This window comes from Abramis brama, assembly GCF_963993115.1.
Source record: "Abramis brama genome assembly, chromosome: 14".
Taxonomy (NCBI): Eukaryota; Metazoa; Chordata; class Actinopteri; order Cypriniformes; family Leuciscidae; genus Abramis; species Abramis brama.
In genome coordinates, this window is record NC_139976.1 from 33,784,602 (window position 1) to 33,800,705 (window position 16,104).

Consider the following 16,104-nt stretch of genomic DNA (forward strand, 5'->3'; position numbering starts at 1 on the left):
TACATTGGTTCAAACTACATCTTCTGCAGAAAGTACTACCCTAGGCAGCATTTCTCCAGAAACAACTTCTCTGAGGACTACTTCCACTGAAACGACACCCTCAGTTAGTTTAACGTGGACTGAATTGGAAACATCCACACCTGTAATGACAACTGCTATGAAAACGACCTCAGTTGTAACTACACCTGGCTTATCAACTGTTGGTAAAACTACGTTGGCTCAAACTACTTCAGAAAGTACCACTTTACGCAGCACTTCTGCAGAAACTTCTCCCATAGGAACTACTGCTGAAACACCCTCAGTTAGTTCAACAGGGATTGTATTGGAAACATCCACACCTGTAATGACAACTGCTATGAAAACAACCTCAGGTGGGACAACACCTGGCTTAACATCTGCAGTTGAAACTACATTGGCTCATACCACAACGTCTGCAGATAGTACTACCCTAGGCAGCACTTCTCCAGAAACAACTTCTCTGAGGACTACTTCCACTGAAACAACACCCTCAGTTAGTTCAACAGGGATTGTATTGGAAACATCCACACCTGTAATGACAACTGTTATGAAAACAACCTTAGGTGGGACAACACCTGGCTTAACATCTGCAGTTGAAACTACATTGGCTCATACCACAATGTCTGCAGATAGTACTACCCTAGGCAGCACTTCTCCAGAAACAACTTCTCTGAGGACTACTTCCACTGAAACGACACCCTCAGTTAGTTCAACAGGGATTGTATTGGAAACATCCACACCTGTAATGACAACTGCTATGAAAACAACTTCAGTTGTAACTACTCCTGGTTTAACATCTGCAGTTGAAACTACATTGGCTCAAACTACATCTTCTGCAGAAAGTACTACCCTAGGCAGCACTTCTACAGAAACAACTTCTCTGAGGTCTACCTCCACTGAAACGACACCCTCAGTTAGTTCAACAGGGATTGTATTGGAAACATCCACACCTGTAATGACAACTGCTATGAAAACAACTTCAGTTGTAACTACACCTGGCTTAACATCTGCAGTTGAAACTACATTGGCTCAAACTACAACTTCAGAAAGTACCACTTTACGCAGCACTTCTGCAGAAACTTCTCCCATAGGAACTACTGCTGAAACACCCTCAGTTAGTTCAACAGGGATTGTATTGGAAACATCCACACCTGTAATGACAACTGCTATGAAAACAACCTCAGTTGTAACTACACCTGGCTTATCATCTGTTGGTAAAACTACATTTGCTCAAACTACAACTTCAGAAAGTACCACTTTACGCAGCACTTCTGCAGAAACTTCTCCCATAGGAACTACTGCTGAAACACCCTCAGTTAGTTCAACAGGAATTGCATTGGAAACATCCACACCTGTAATGACAACTGCTATGAAAACAACCTCAGTTGTAACTACACCTGGCTTAACATCTGCAGTTGAAACTACATTGGCTCAAACTACAACATCTCCAGAAAGTAGTACCTCAGGCAGCACTTTGGCAGAAACTACTTCCTTAGGCACAACTTCTCCAATAACGTCAACCCCAGGTACTACTGCTACTGAAATGACACCCTCAGTTAGTTCAACAGGGGCTGTACTGGAAACATCCACACCTGTAATGACAACTGCTATGAAAACAACCTCAGTTGTAACTACACCTGGCTTAACATCTGCAGTTGAAACTACACTGGCTCAAACTACAACGTCTCCAGAAAGTAGTACCTTAGGCAGCACTTTGGCAGAAACTACTTCCTTAGGCATAACTTCTCCAATAACGTCAACCCCAGGTACTACTGCTACTGAAATGACACCCTCAGTTAGTTCAACAGGGGCTGTATTGGAAACATCCACACCTGTAATGACAACTGCTATGAAAACAACCTTAGGTGGGACAACACCTGGCTTAACATTTGCAGTTGAAACTACATTGTCTCAAACCACAACGTCTGCAGAAAGTACTACCCTAGGCAGCACTTCTCCAGAAACAACTTCTCTGAGGACTACTTCCACTGAAACGACACCCTCAGTTAGTTCAACAGGGATTGTAATGGAAACATCCACACCTGTAATGACAACTGCTATGAAAACAACTTCAGTTGTAACTACTCCTGGTTTAACATCTGCAGTTGAAACTACATTGGCTCAAACTACATCTTCTGCAGAAAGTACTACCCTAGGCAGCACTTCTCCAGAAACAACTTCTCTGAGGTCTACCTCCACTGAAACAACACCCTCAGTTAGTTCAACAGGGATTGTATTGGAAACATCCACACCTGTAATGACAACTGCTATGAAAACAACTTCAGTTGTAACTACACCTGGCTTAACATCTGCAGTTGAAACTACATTGGTTCAAACTACATCTTCTGCAGAAAGTACTACCCTAGGCAGCACTTCTCCAGAAACAACTTCACTGAGGACTACTTCCACTGAAACAACACCCTCAGTTAGTTCAACAGGGATTGCATTGGAAACATCCACACCTGTAATGACAACTGCTATGAAAACAACCTTAGGTGGGACAACACCTGGCTTAACATCTGCAGTTGAAACTACATTGGCTCATAACACAACGTCTGCAGATAGTACTACCCTAGGCAGCACTTCTCCAGAAACAACTTCTCTGAGGACTACTTCCACTGAAACGACAACCTCAGTTAGTTCAACAGGGATTGTATTGGAAACATCCACACCTGTAATGACAACTGCTATGAAAACAACCTCAGTTGTAACTTCTCCTGGCTTAACATCTGCAATTGAAACTACATTGGCTCAAACTACAACTTCAGAAAGTACCACTTTACGCAGCACTTCTGCAGAAACTTCTCCCATAGGAACTACTGCTGAAACACCCTCAGTTAGTTCAACAGGGATTGTATTGGAAACATCCACACCTGTAATGACAACTGCTATGAACACAACCTCAGTTGTAACTACACCTGGCTTAACATCTGCAGTTGAAACTACATTGGCTCAAACTACAACATCTCCAGAAAGTAGTACCTCAGGCAGCACTTTGGCAGAAACTACTTCCTTAGGCACAACTTCTCCAATAACGTCAACCCCAGGTACTACTGCTACTGAAATGACACCCTCAGTTAGTTCAACAGGGGCTGTACTGGAAACATCCACACCTGTAATGACAACTGCTATGAAAACAACCTCAGTTGTAACTACACCTGGCTTAACATCTGCAGTTGAAACTACACTGGCTCAAACTACAACGTCTGCAGAAAGTACTACCCTAGGCAGCACTTCTCCAGAAACAACTTCACTGAGGACTACTTCCACTGAAACAACACCCTCAGTTAGTTCAACAGGGATTGTATTGGAAACATCCACACCTGTAATGACAACTGCTATGAAAACAACCTCAGTTGTAACTACACCTGGCTTAACATCTGCAGTTGAAACTACATTGGCTCAAACTACAACGTCTCCAGAAAGTAGTACCTTAGGCAGCACTTTGGCAGAAACTACTTCCTTAGGCACAACTTCTCCAATAACGTCAACCCCAGGTACTTCTGCTATTGAAATGACACCCTCAGTTAGTTCAACAGGGGCTGTACTGGAAACATCCACACCTGTAATGACAACTGCTATGAAAACAACCTCAGTTGTAACTACACCTGGCTTATCATCTGTTGGTAAAACTACGTTGGCTCAAACTACTTCAGAAAGTACCACTTTACGCAGCACTTCTGCAGAACCTTCTCCCATAGGAACTACTGCTGAAACAACACCCTCAGTTAGTTCAACAGGGGTTGCATTGGAAACATCCACACCTGTAATGACAACTGCTATGAAAACAACCTCAGTTGTAACTACACCTGGCTTAACATCTGCAGTAGAAACTACATTGGCTCAAACTACAACGTCTCCAGAAAGTAGTACCTTAGGAAGCCCTTTGGCAGAAACTACTTCCTTAGGCACAACTTCTCCAATAACGTCAACCCCAGGTACTTCTGCTACTGAAATGACACCCTCAGTTAGTTCAACAGGGGCTGTACTGGAAACATCCACACCTGTAATGACAACTGCTATGAAAACAACCTCAGTTGTAACTACACCTGGCTTAACATCTGCAGTTGAAACTACATTGGTTCAAACTACATCTTCTGCAGAAAGTACTACCGTAGGCAGCACTTCTCCAGAAACAACTTCTCTGAGGACTACTTCCACTGAAACGACACCCTCAGTTAGTTCAACAGGGATTGTATTGGAAACATCCACACCTGTAATGACAACTGCTATGAAAACAACCTTAGGTGGGACAACACCTGGCTTAACATCTGCAGTTGAAACTACATTGGTTCAAACTACATCTTCTGCAGAAAGTACTACCCTAGGCAGCATTTCTCCAGAAACAACTTCTCTGAGGACTACTTCCACTGAAACGACACCCTCAGTTAGTTTAACGTGGACTGAATTGGAAACATCCACACCTGTAATGACAACTGCTATGAAAACGACCTCAGTTGTAACTACACCTGGCTTATCAACTGTTGGTAAAACTACGTTGGCTCAAACTACTTCAGAAAGTACCACTTTACGCAGCACTTCTGCAGAAACTTCTCCCATAGGAACTACTGCTGAAACACCCTCAGTTAGTTCAACAGGGATTGTATTGGAAACATCCACACCTGTAATGACAACTGCTATGAAAACAACCTCAGGTGGGACAACACCTGGCTTAACATCTGCAGTTGAAACTACATTGGCTCATACCACAACGTCTGCAGATAGTACTACCCTAGGCAGCACTTCTCCAGAAACAACTTCTCTGAGGACTACTTCCACTGAAACAACACCCTCAGTTAGTTCAACAGGGGCTGTACTGGAAACATCCACACCTGTAATGACAACTGCTATGAAAACAACCTCAGTTGTAACTACACCTGGCTTAACATCTGCAGTTGAAACTACACTGGCTCAAACTACAACGTCTGCAGAAAGTACTACCCTAGGCAGCACTTCTCCAGAAACAACTTCACTGAGGACTACTTCCACTGAAACAACACCCTCAGTTAGTTCAACAGGGATTGTATTGGAAACATCCACACCTGTAATGACAACTGCTATGAAAACAACCTCAGTTGTAACTACACCTGGCTTAACATCTGCAGTTGAAACTACATTGGCTCAAACTACAACGTCTCCAGAAAGTAGTACCTTAGGCAGCACTTTGGCAGAAACTACTTCCTTAGGCACAACTTCTCCAATAACGTCAACCCCAGGTACTTCTGCTATTGAAATGACACCCTCAGTTAGTTCAACAGGGGCTGTACTGGAAACATCCACACCTGTAATGACAACTGCTATGAAAACAACCTCAGTTGTAACTACACCTGGCTTATCATCTGTTGGTAAAACTACGTTGGCTCAAACTACTTCAGAAAGTACCACTTTACGCAGCACTTCTGCAGAACCTTCTCCCATAGGAACTACTGCTGAAACAACACCCTCAGTTAGTTCAACAGGGGTTGCATTGGAAACATCCACACCTGTAATGACAACTGCTATGAAAACAACCTCAGTTGTAACTACACCTGGCTTAACATCTGCAGTAGAAACTACATTGGCTCAAACTACAACGTCTCCAGAAAGTAGTACCTTAGGAAGCCCTTTGGCAGAAACTACTTCCTTAGGCACAACTTCTCCAATAACGTCAACCCCAGGTACTTCTGCTACTGAAATGACACCCTCAGTTAGTTCAACAGGGGCTGTACTGGAAACATCCACACCTGTAATGACAACTGCTATGAAAACAACCTCAGTTGTAACTACACCTGGCTTAACATCTGCAGTTGAAACTACATTGGTTCAAACTACATCTTCTGCAGAAAGTACTACCGTAGGCAGCACTTCTCCAGAAACAACTTCTCTGAGGACTACTTCCACTGAAACGACACCCTCAGTTAGTTCAACAGGGATTGTATTGGAAACATCCACACCTGTAATGACAACTGCTATGAAAACAACCTTAGGTGGGACAACACCTGGCTTAACATCTGCAGTTGAAACTACATTGGTTCAAACTACATCTTCTGCAGAAAGTACTACCCTAGGCAGCATTTCTCCAGAAACAACTTCTCTGAGGACTACTTCCACTGAAACGACACCCTCAGTTAGTTTAACGTGGACTGAATTGGAAACATCCACACCTGTAATGACAACTGCTATGAAAACGACCTCAGTTGTAACTACACCTGGCTTATCAACTGTTGGTAAAACTACGTTGGCTCAAACTACTTCAGAAAGTACCACTTTACGCAGCACTTCTGCAGAAACTTCTCCCATAGGAACTACTGCTGAAACACCCTCAGTTAGTTCAACAGGGATTGTATTGGAAACATCCACACCTGTAATGACAACTGCTATGAAAACAACCTCAGGTGGGACAACACCTGGCTTAACATCTGCAGTTGAAACTACATTGGCTCATACCACAACGTCTGCAGATAGTACTACCCTAGGCAGCACTTCTCCAGAAACAACTTCTCTGAGGACTACTTCCACTGAAACAACACCCTCAGTTAGTTCAACAGGGATTGTATTGGAAACATCCACACCTGTAATGACAACTGTTATGAAAACAACCTTAGGTGGGACAACACCTGGCTTAACATCTGCAGTTGAAACTACATTGGCTCATACCACAATGTCTGCAGATAGTACTACCCTAGGCAGCACTTCTCCAGAAACAACTTCTCTGAGGACTACTTCCACTGAAACGACACCCTCAGTTAGTTCAACAGGGATTGTATTGGAAACATCCACACCTGTAATGACAACTGCTATAAAAACAACCTCAGTTGTAACTACACCTGGCTTAACATCTGCAGTTGAAACTACATTGGTTCAAACTACATCTTCTGCAGAAAGTACTACCCTAGGCAGCACTTCTCCAGAAACAACTTCTCTGAGGACTACTTCCACTGAAACGACACCCTCAGTTAGTTTAACGTGGACTGAATTGGAAACATCCACACCTGTAATGACAACTGCTATGAAAACAACCTCAGTTGTAGCTACACCTGGCTTAACATCTGCAGTTGAAACTACATTGGTTCAAACTACGTCTTCTGCAGAAAGTACTACCCTAGGCAGCATTTCTCCAGAAACACATTCTCTGAGGACTACTTCCACTGAAACGACACCCTCAGTTAGTTTAACGTGGACTGAATTGGAAACATCCACACCTGTAATGACAACTGCTATGAAAACGACCTCAGTTGTAACTACACCTGGCTTAACATCTGCAGTTGAAACTACATTGGCTCAAACTACAGCGTCTCCAGAAAGTAGTACCTTAGGCAGCACTTTGGCAGAAACTACTTCCTTAGGCACAACTTCTCCAATAACGTCAACCCCAGGTACTACTGCTACTGAAATGACACCCTCAGTTAGTTCAACAGGGGCTGTACTGGAATCATCCACACCTGTAATGACAGCTGCAATGAAAACAACCTCAGCTGTAACTACACCTGGCTTAACATCTGCAGTTGAAACTACATTGGTTCAAACTACATCTTCTGCTGAAAGTAGTACCTTAGGCAGCACTTTGGCAGAAACTACTTCCTTAGGCACAACTTCTCCAATAACGTCAACCTCAGGTACTACTGCTACTGAAATGACACCCTCAGTTAGTTCAACAGGGGCTGTACTGGAAACATCCACACCTGTAATGACAACTGCTATGAAAACAACCTTAGGTGGGACAACACCTGGCTTAACATCTGCAGTTGAAACTACATTGGCTCAAACTACAATGTCTCCAGAAAGTAGTACCTTAGGCAGCACTTTGGCAGAAACTACTTCCTTAGGCACAACTTCTCCAATAACGTCAACCCCAGGTACTACTGCTACTGAAATGACACCCTCAGTTAGTTCAACGGGGGCTGTACTGGAAACATCCACACCTGTAATGACAGCTGCAATGAAAACAACCTCAGCTGTAACTACACCTGGCTTAACATCTGCAGTTGAAACTACATTGGTTCAAACTACATCTTCTGCAGAAAGTACTACCCTAGGCAGCACTTCTCCAGAAACAACTTCTCTGAGGACTACTTCCACTGAAACGACACCCTCAGTTAGTTTAACGTGGACTGAATTGGAAACATCCACACCTGTAATGACAACTGCTATGAAAACAACCTCAGCTGTAACTACACCTGGCTTAACATCTGCAGTTGAAACTACATTGGTTCAAACTACATCTTCTGCAGAAAGTACTACCCTAGGCAGCATTTCTCCAGAAACAACTTCTCTGAGGACTACTTCCACTGAAACGACACCCTCAGTTAGTTTAACGTGGACTGAATTGGAAACATCCACACCTGTAATGACAACTGCTATGAAAACGACCTCAGTTGTAACTACACCCGGCTTATCAACTGTTGGTAAAACTACGTTGGCTCAAACTACTTCAGAAAGTACCACTTTACGCAGCACTTCTGCAGAAACTTCTCCCATAGGAACTACTGCTGAAACACCCTCAGTTAGTTCAACAGGGATTGTATTGGAAACATCCACACCTGTAATGACAACTGCTATGAAAACAACCTCAGGTGGGACAACACCTGGCTTAACATCTGCAGTTGAAACTACATTGGCTCATACCACAACGTCTGCAGATAGTACTACCCTAGGCAGCACTTCTCCAGAAACAACTTCTCTGAGGACTACTTCCACTGAAACGACACCCTCAGTTAGTTCAACAGGGATTGTATTGGAAACATCCACACCTGTAATGACAACTGCTATGAAAACAACCTCAGGTGGGACAACACCTGGCTTAACATCTGCAGTTGAAACTACATTGGCTCATACCACAACGTCTGCAGATAGTACTACCCTAGGCAGCACTTCTCCAGAAACAACTTCTCTGAGGACTACTTCCACTGAAACGACACCCTCAGTTAGTTTAACGTGGACTGAATTGGAAACATCCACACCTGTAATGACAACTGCTATGAAAACAACCTCAGCTGTAACTACACCTGGCTTAACATCTGCAGTTGAAACTACATTGGTTCAAACTACATCTTCTGCAGAAAGTACTACCCTAGGCAGCACTTCTCCAGAAACAACTTCTCTGAGGACTACTTCCACTGAAACGACACCCTCAGTTAGTTCAACAGGGATTGTATTGGAAACATCCACACCTGTAATGACAACTGCTATGAAAACAACCTCAGTTGTAACTACACCTGGCTTAACATCTGCAGTTGAAACTACATTGGCTCAAACTACAACGTCTCCAGAAAGTAGTACCTTAGGCAGCACTTTGGCAGAAACTACTTCCTTAGGCACAACTTCTCCAATAACGTCAACCCCAGGTACTACTGCTACTGAAATGACACCCTCAGTTAGTTCAACAGGGGCTGTACTGGAAACATCCACACCTGTAATGACAGCTGCAATGAAAACAACCTCAGCTGTAACTACACCTGGCTTAACATCTGCAGTTGAAACTACATTGGTTCAAACTACATCTTCTGCAGAAAGTAGTACCTTAGGCAGCACTTTAGCAGAAACTACTTCCTTAGGCACAACTTCTCCAATAACGTCAACCTCAGGTACTACTGCTACTGAAATGACACCCTCAGTTAGTTCAACAGGGGCTGTACTGGAAACATCCACACCTGTAATGACAACTACTATGAAAACAACCTCAGTTGTAACTACACCTGGCTTAACATCTGCAGTTGAAACTACATTGGTTCAAACTACATCTTCTGCAGAAAGTACTACCCTAGGCAGCATTTCTCCAGAAACAACTTCTCTGAGGACTACTTCCACTGAAACGACACCCTCAGTTAGTTTAACGTGGACTGAATTGGAAACATCCACACCTGTAATGACAACTGCTATGAAAACGACCTCAGTTGTAACTACACCTGGCTTATCAACTGTTGGTAAAACTACGTTGGCTCAAACTACTTCAGAAAGTACCACTTTACGCAGCACTTCTGCAGAAACTTCTCCCATAGGAACTACTGCTGAAACACCCTCAGTTAGTTCAACAGGGATTGTATTGGAAACATCCACACCTGTAATGACAACTGCTATGAAAACAACCTTAGGTGGGACAACACCTGGCTTAACATCTGCAGTTGAAACTACATTGGCTCATACCACAACGTCTGCAGATAGTACTACCCTAGGCAGCACTTCTCCAGAAACAACTTCTCTGAGGACTACTTTCACTGAAACGACACCCTCAGTTAGTTCAACAGGGGCTGTACTGGAAACATCCACACCTGTAATGACAACTGCTATGAAAACAACCTTAGGTGGGACAACACCTGGCTTAACATCTGCAGTTGAAACTACATTGGTTCAAACTACATCTTCTGCAGAAAGTACTACCCTAGGCAGCATTTCTCCAGAAACAACTTCTCTGAGGACTACTTCCACTGAAACGACACCCTCAGTTAGTTTAACGTGGACTGAATTGGAAACATCCACACCTGTAATGACAACTGCTATGAAAACAACCTCAGTTGTAACTACACCTGGCTTAACATCTGCAGTTGAAACTACATTGGTTCAAACTACATCTTCTGCAGAAAGTACTACCCTAGGCAGCATTTCTCCAGAAACAACTTCTCTGAGGACTACTTCCACTGAAACGACACCCTCAGTTAGTTTAACGTGGACTGAATTGGAAACATCCACACCTGTAATGACAACTGCTATGAAAACGACCTCAGTTGTAACTACACCTGGCTTATCAACTGTTGGTAAAACTACGTTGGCTCAAACTACTTCAGAAAGTACCACTTTACGCAGCACTTCTGCAGAAACTTCTCCCATAGGAACTACTGCTGAAACACCCTCAGTTAGTTCAACAGGGATTGTATTGGAAACATCCACACCTGTAATGACAACTGCTATGAAAACAACCTTAGGTGGGACAACACCTGGCTTAACATCTGCAGTTGAAACTACATTGGCTCATACCACAACGTCTGCAGATAGTACTACCCTAGGCAGCACTTCTCCAGAAACAACTTCTCTGAGGACTACTTCCACTGAAACGACACCCTCAGTTAGTTCAACAGGGATTGTATTGGAAACATCCACACCTGTAATGACAACTGCTATGAAAACAACCTCAGTTGTAACTACACCTGGCTTAACATCTGCAGTTGAAACTACATTGGCTCAAACTACAACGTCTCCAGAAAGTAGTACCTTAGGCAGCACTTTGGCAGAAACTACTTCCTTAGGCACAACTTCTCCAATAACGTCAACCCCAGGTACTACTGCTACTGAAATGACACCCTCAGTTAGTTCAACAGGGGCTGTACTGGAAACATCCACACCTGTAATGACAGCTGCAATGAAAACAACCTCAGCTGTAACTACACCTGGCTTAACATCTGCAGTTGAAACTACATTGGTTCAAACTACATCTTCTGCAGAAAGTAGTACCTTAGGCAGCACTTTAGCAGAAACTACTTCCTTAGGCACAACTTCTCCAATAACGTCAACCTCAGGTACTACTGCTACTGAAATGACACCCTCAGTTAGTTCAACAGGGGCTGTACTGGAAACATCCACACCTGTAATGACAACTGCTATGAAAACAACCTTAGGTGGGACAACACCTGGCTTAACATCTGCAGTTGAAACTACATTGGTTCAAACTACATCTTCTGCAGAAAGAACTACCCTAGGCAGCATTTCTCCAGAAACAACTTCTCTGAGGACTACTTCCACTGAAACGACACCCTCAGTTAGTTTAACGTGGACTGAATTGGAAACATCCACACCTGTAATGACAACTGCTATGAAAACAACCTCAGTTGTAACTACACCTGGCTTATCAACTGTTGGTAAAACTACGTTGGCTCAAACTACTTCAGAAAGTACCACTTTACGCAGCACTTCTGCAGAAACTTCTCCCATAGGAACTACTGCTGAAACACCCTCAGTTAGTTCAACAGGGATTGTATTGGAAACATCCACACCTGTAATGACAACTGCTATGAAAACAACCTTAGGTGGGACAACACCTGGCTTAACATCTGCAGTTGAAACTACATTGGCTCATACCACAACGTCTGCAGATAGTACTACCCTAGGCAGCACTTCTCCAGAAACAACTTCTCTGAGGACTACTTTCACTGAAACGACACCCTCAGTTAGTTCAACAGGGGCTGTACTGGAAACATCCACACCTGTAATGACAACTGCTATGAAAACAACCTTAGGTGGGACAACACCTGGCTTAACATCTGCAGTTGAAACTACATTGGCTCATACCACAACGTCTGCAGATAGTACTACCCTAGGCAGCACTTCTACAGAAACAACTTCTCTGAGGACTACTTCCACTGAAACGACACCCTCAGTTAGTTTAACGTGGACTGAATTGGAAACATCCACACCTGTAATGACAACTGCTATGAAAACAACCTCAGCTGTAACTACACCTGGCTTAACATCTGCAGTTGAAACTACATTGGTTCAAACTACATCTTCTGCAGAAAGTACTACCCTAGGCAGCACTTCTCCAGAAACAACTTCTCTGAGGACTACTTCCACTGAAACGACACCCTCAGTTAGTTCAACAGGGATTGTATTGGAAACATCCACACCTGTAATGACAACTGCTATGAAAACAACCTCAGTTGTAACTACACCTGGCTTAACATCTGCAGTTGAAACTACATTGGCTCAAACTACAACGTCTCCAGAAAGTAGTACCTTAGGCACCACTTTGGCAGAAACTACTTCCTTAGGCACAACTTCTCCAATAACGTCAACCCCAGGTACTACTGCTACTGAAATGACACCCTCAGTTAGTTCAACAGGGGCTGTACTGGAAACATCCACACCTGTAATGACAGCTGCAATGAAAACAACCTCAGCTGTAACTACACCTGGCTTAACATCTGCAGTTGAAACTACATTGGTTCAAACTACATCTTCTGCAGAAAGTAGTACCTTAGGCAGCACTTTAGCAGAAACTACTTCCTTAGGCACAACTTCTCCAATAACGTCAACCTCAGGTACTACTGCTACTGAAATGACACCCTCAGTTAGTTCAACACGGCGTGTACTGGAAACATCCACACCTGTAATGACAACTGCTATGAAAACAACCTCAGTTGTAACTACACCTGGCTTAACATCTGCAGTTGAAACTACATTGGTTCAAACTACATCTTCTGCAGAAAGTACTACCCTAGGCAGCATTTCTCCAGAAACAACTTCTCTGAGGACTACTTCCACTGAAACGACACCCTCAGTTAGTTTAACGTGGACTGAATTGGAAACATCCACACCTGTAATGACAACTGCTATGAAAACAACCTCAGTTGTAACTACACCTGGCTTAACATCTGCAGTTGAAACTACATTGGTTCAAACTACATCTTCTGCAGAAAGTACTACCCTAGGCAGCATTTCTCCAGAAACAACTTCTCTGAGGACTACTTCCACTGAAACGACACCCTCAGTTAGTTTAACGTGGACTGAATTGGAAACATCCACACCTGTAATGACAACTGCTATGAAAACAACCTCAGTTGTAACTACACCTGGCTTAACATCTGCAGTTGAAACTACATTGGTTCAAACTACATCTTCTGCAGAAAGTACTACCCTAGGCAGCATTTCTCCAGAAACAACTTCTCTGAGGACTACTTCCACTGAAACGACACCCTCAGTTAGTTTAACGTGGACTGAATTGGAAACATCCACACCTGTAATGACAACTGCTATGAAAACGACCTCAGTTGTAACTACACCTGGCTTATCAACTGTTGGTAAAACTACGTTGGCTCAAACTACTTCAGAAAGTACCACTTTACGCAGCACTTCTGCAGAAACTTCTCCCATAGGAACTACTGCTGAAACACCCTCAGTTAGTTCAACAGGGATTGTATTGGAAACATCCACACCTGTAATGACAACTGCTATGAAAACAACCTTAGGTGGGACAACACCTGGCTTAACATCTGCAGTTGAAACTACATTGGCTCATACCACAACGTCTGCAGATAGTACTACCCTAGGCAGCACTTCTCCAGAAACAACTTCTCTGAGGACTACTTCCACTGAAACGACACCCTCAGTTAGTTCAACAGGGATTGTATTGGAAACATCCACACCTGTAATGACAACTGCTATGAAAACAACCTCAGTTGTAACTACACCTGGCTTAACATCTGCAGTTGAAACTACATTGGCTCAAACTACAACGTCTCCAGAAAGTAGTACCTTAGGCAGCACTTTGGCAGAAACTACTTCCTTAGGCACAACTTCTCCAATAACGTCAACCCCAGGTACTACTGCTACTGAAATGACACCCTCAGTTAGTTCAACAGGGGCTGTACTGGAAACATCCACACCTGTAATGACAGCTGCAATGAAAACAACCTCAGCTGTAACTACACCTGGCTTAACATCTGCAGTTGAAACTACATTGGTTCAAACTACATCTTCTGCAGAAAGTAGTACCTTAGGCAGCACTTTAGCAGAAACTACTTCCTTAGGCACAACTTCTCCAATAACGTCAACCTCAGGTACTACTGCTACTGAAATGACACCCTCAGTTAGTTCAACAGGGGCTGTACTGGAAACATCCACACCTGTAATGACAACTGCTATGAAAACAACCTTAGGTGGGACAACACCTGGCTTAACATCTGCAGTTGAAACTACATTGGTTCAAACTACATCTTCTGCAGAAAGAACTACCCTAGGCAGCATTTCTCCAGAAACAACTTCTCTGAGGACTACTTCCACTGAAACGACACCCTCAGTTAGTTTAACGTGGACTGAATTGGAAACATCCACACCTGTAATGACAACTGCTATGAAAACAACCTCAGTTGTAACTACACCTGGCTTATCAACTGTTGGTAAAACTACGTTGGCTCAAACTACTTCAGAAAGTACCACTTTACGCAGCACTTCTGCAGAAACTTCTCCCATAGGAACTACTGCTGAAACACCCTCAGTTAGTTCAACAGGGATTGTATTGGAAACATCCACACCTGTAATGACAACTGCTATGAAAACAACCTTAGGTGGGACAACACCTGGCTTAACATCTGCAGTTGAAACTACATTGGCTCATACCACAACGTCTGCAGATAGTACTACCCTAGGCAGCACTTCTCCAGAAACAACTTCTCTGAGGACTACTTTCACTGAAACGACACCCTCAGTTAGTTCAACAGGGGCTGTACTGGAAACATCCACACCTGTAATGACAACTGCTATGAAAACAACCTTAGGTGGGACAACACCTGGCTTAACATCTGCAGTTGAAACTACATTGGCTCATACCACAACGTCTGCAGATAGTACTACCCTAGGCAGCACTTCTCCAGAAACAACTTCTCTGAGGACTACTTCCACTGAAACGACACCCTCAGTTAGTTTAACGTGGACTGAATTGGAAACATCCACACCTGTAATGACAACTGCTATGAAAACAACCTCAGCTGTAACTACACCTGGCTTAACATCTGCAGTTGAAACTACATTGGTTCAAACTACATCTTCTGCAGAAAGTACTACCCTAGGCAGCACTTCTCCAGAAACAACTTCTCTGAGGACTACTTCCACTGAAACGACACCCTCAGTTAGTTCAACAGGGATTGTATTGGAAACATCCACACCTGTAATGACAACTGCTATGAAAACAACCTCAGTTGTAACTACACCTGGCTTAACATCTGCAGTTGAAACTACATTGGCTCAAACTACAACGTCTCCAGAAAGTAGTACCTTAGGCAGCACTTTGGCAGAAACTACTTCCTTAGGCACAACTTCTCCAATAACGTCAACCCCAGGTACTACTGCTACTGAAATGACACCCTCAGTTAGTTCAACAGGGGCTGTACTGGAAACATCCACACCTGTAATGACAGCTGCAATGAAAACAACCTCAGCTGTAACTACACCTGGCTTAACATCTGCAGTTGAAACTACATTGGTTCAAACTACATCTTCTGCAGAAAGTAGTACCTTAGGCAGCACTTTAGCAGAAACTACTTCCTTAGGCACAACTTCTCCAATAACGTCAACCTCAGGTACTACTGCTACTGAAATGACACCCTCAGTTAGTTCAACAGG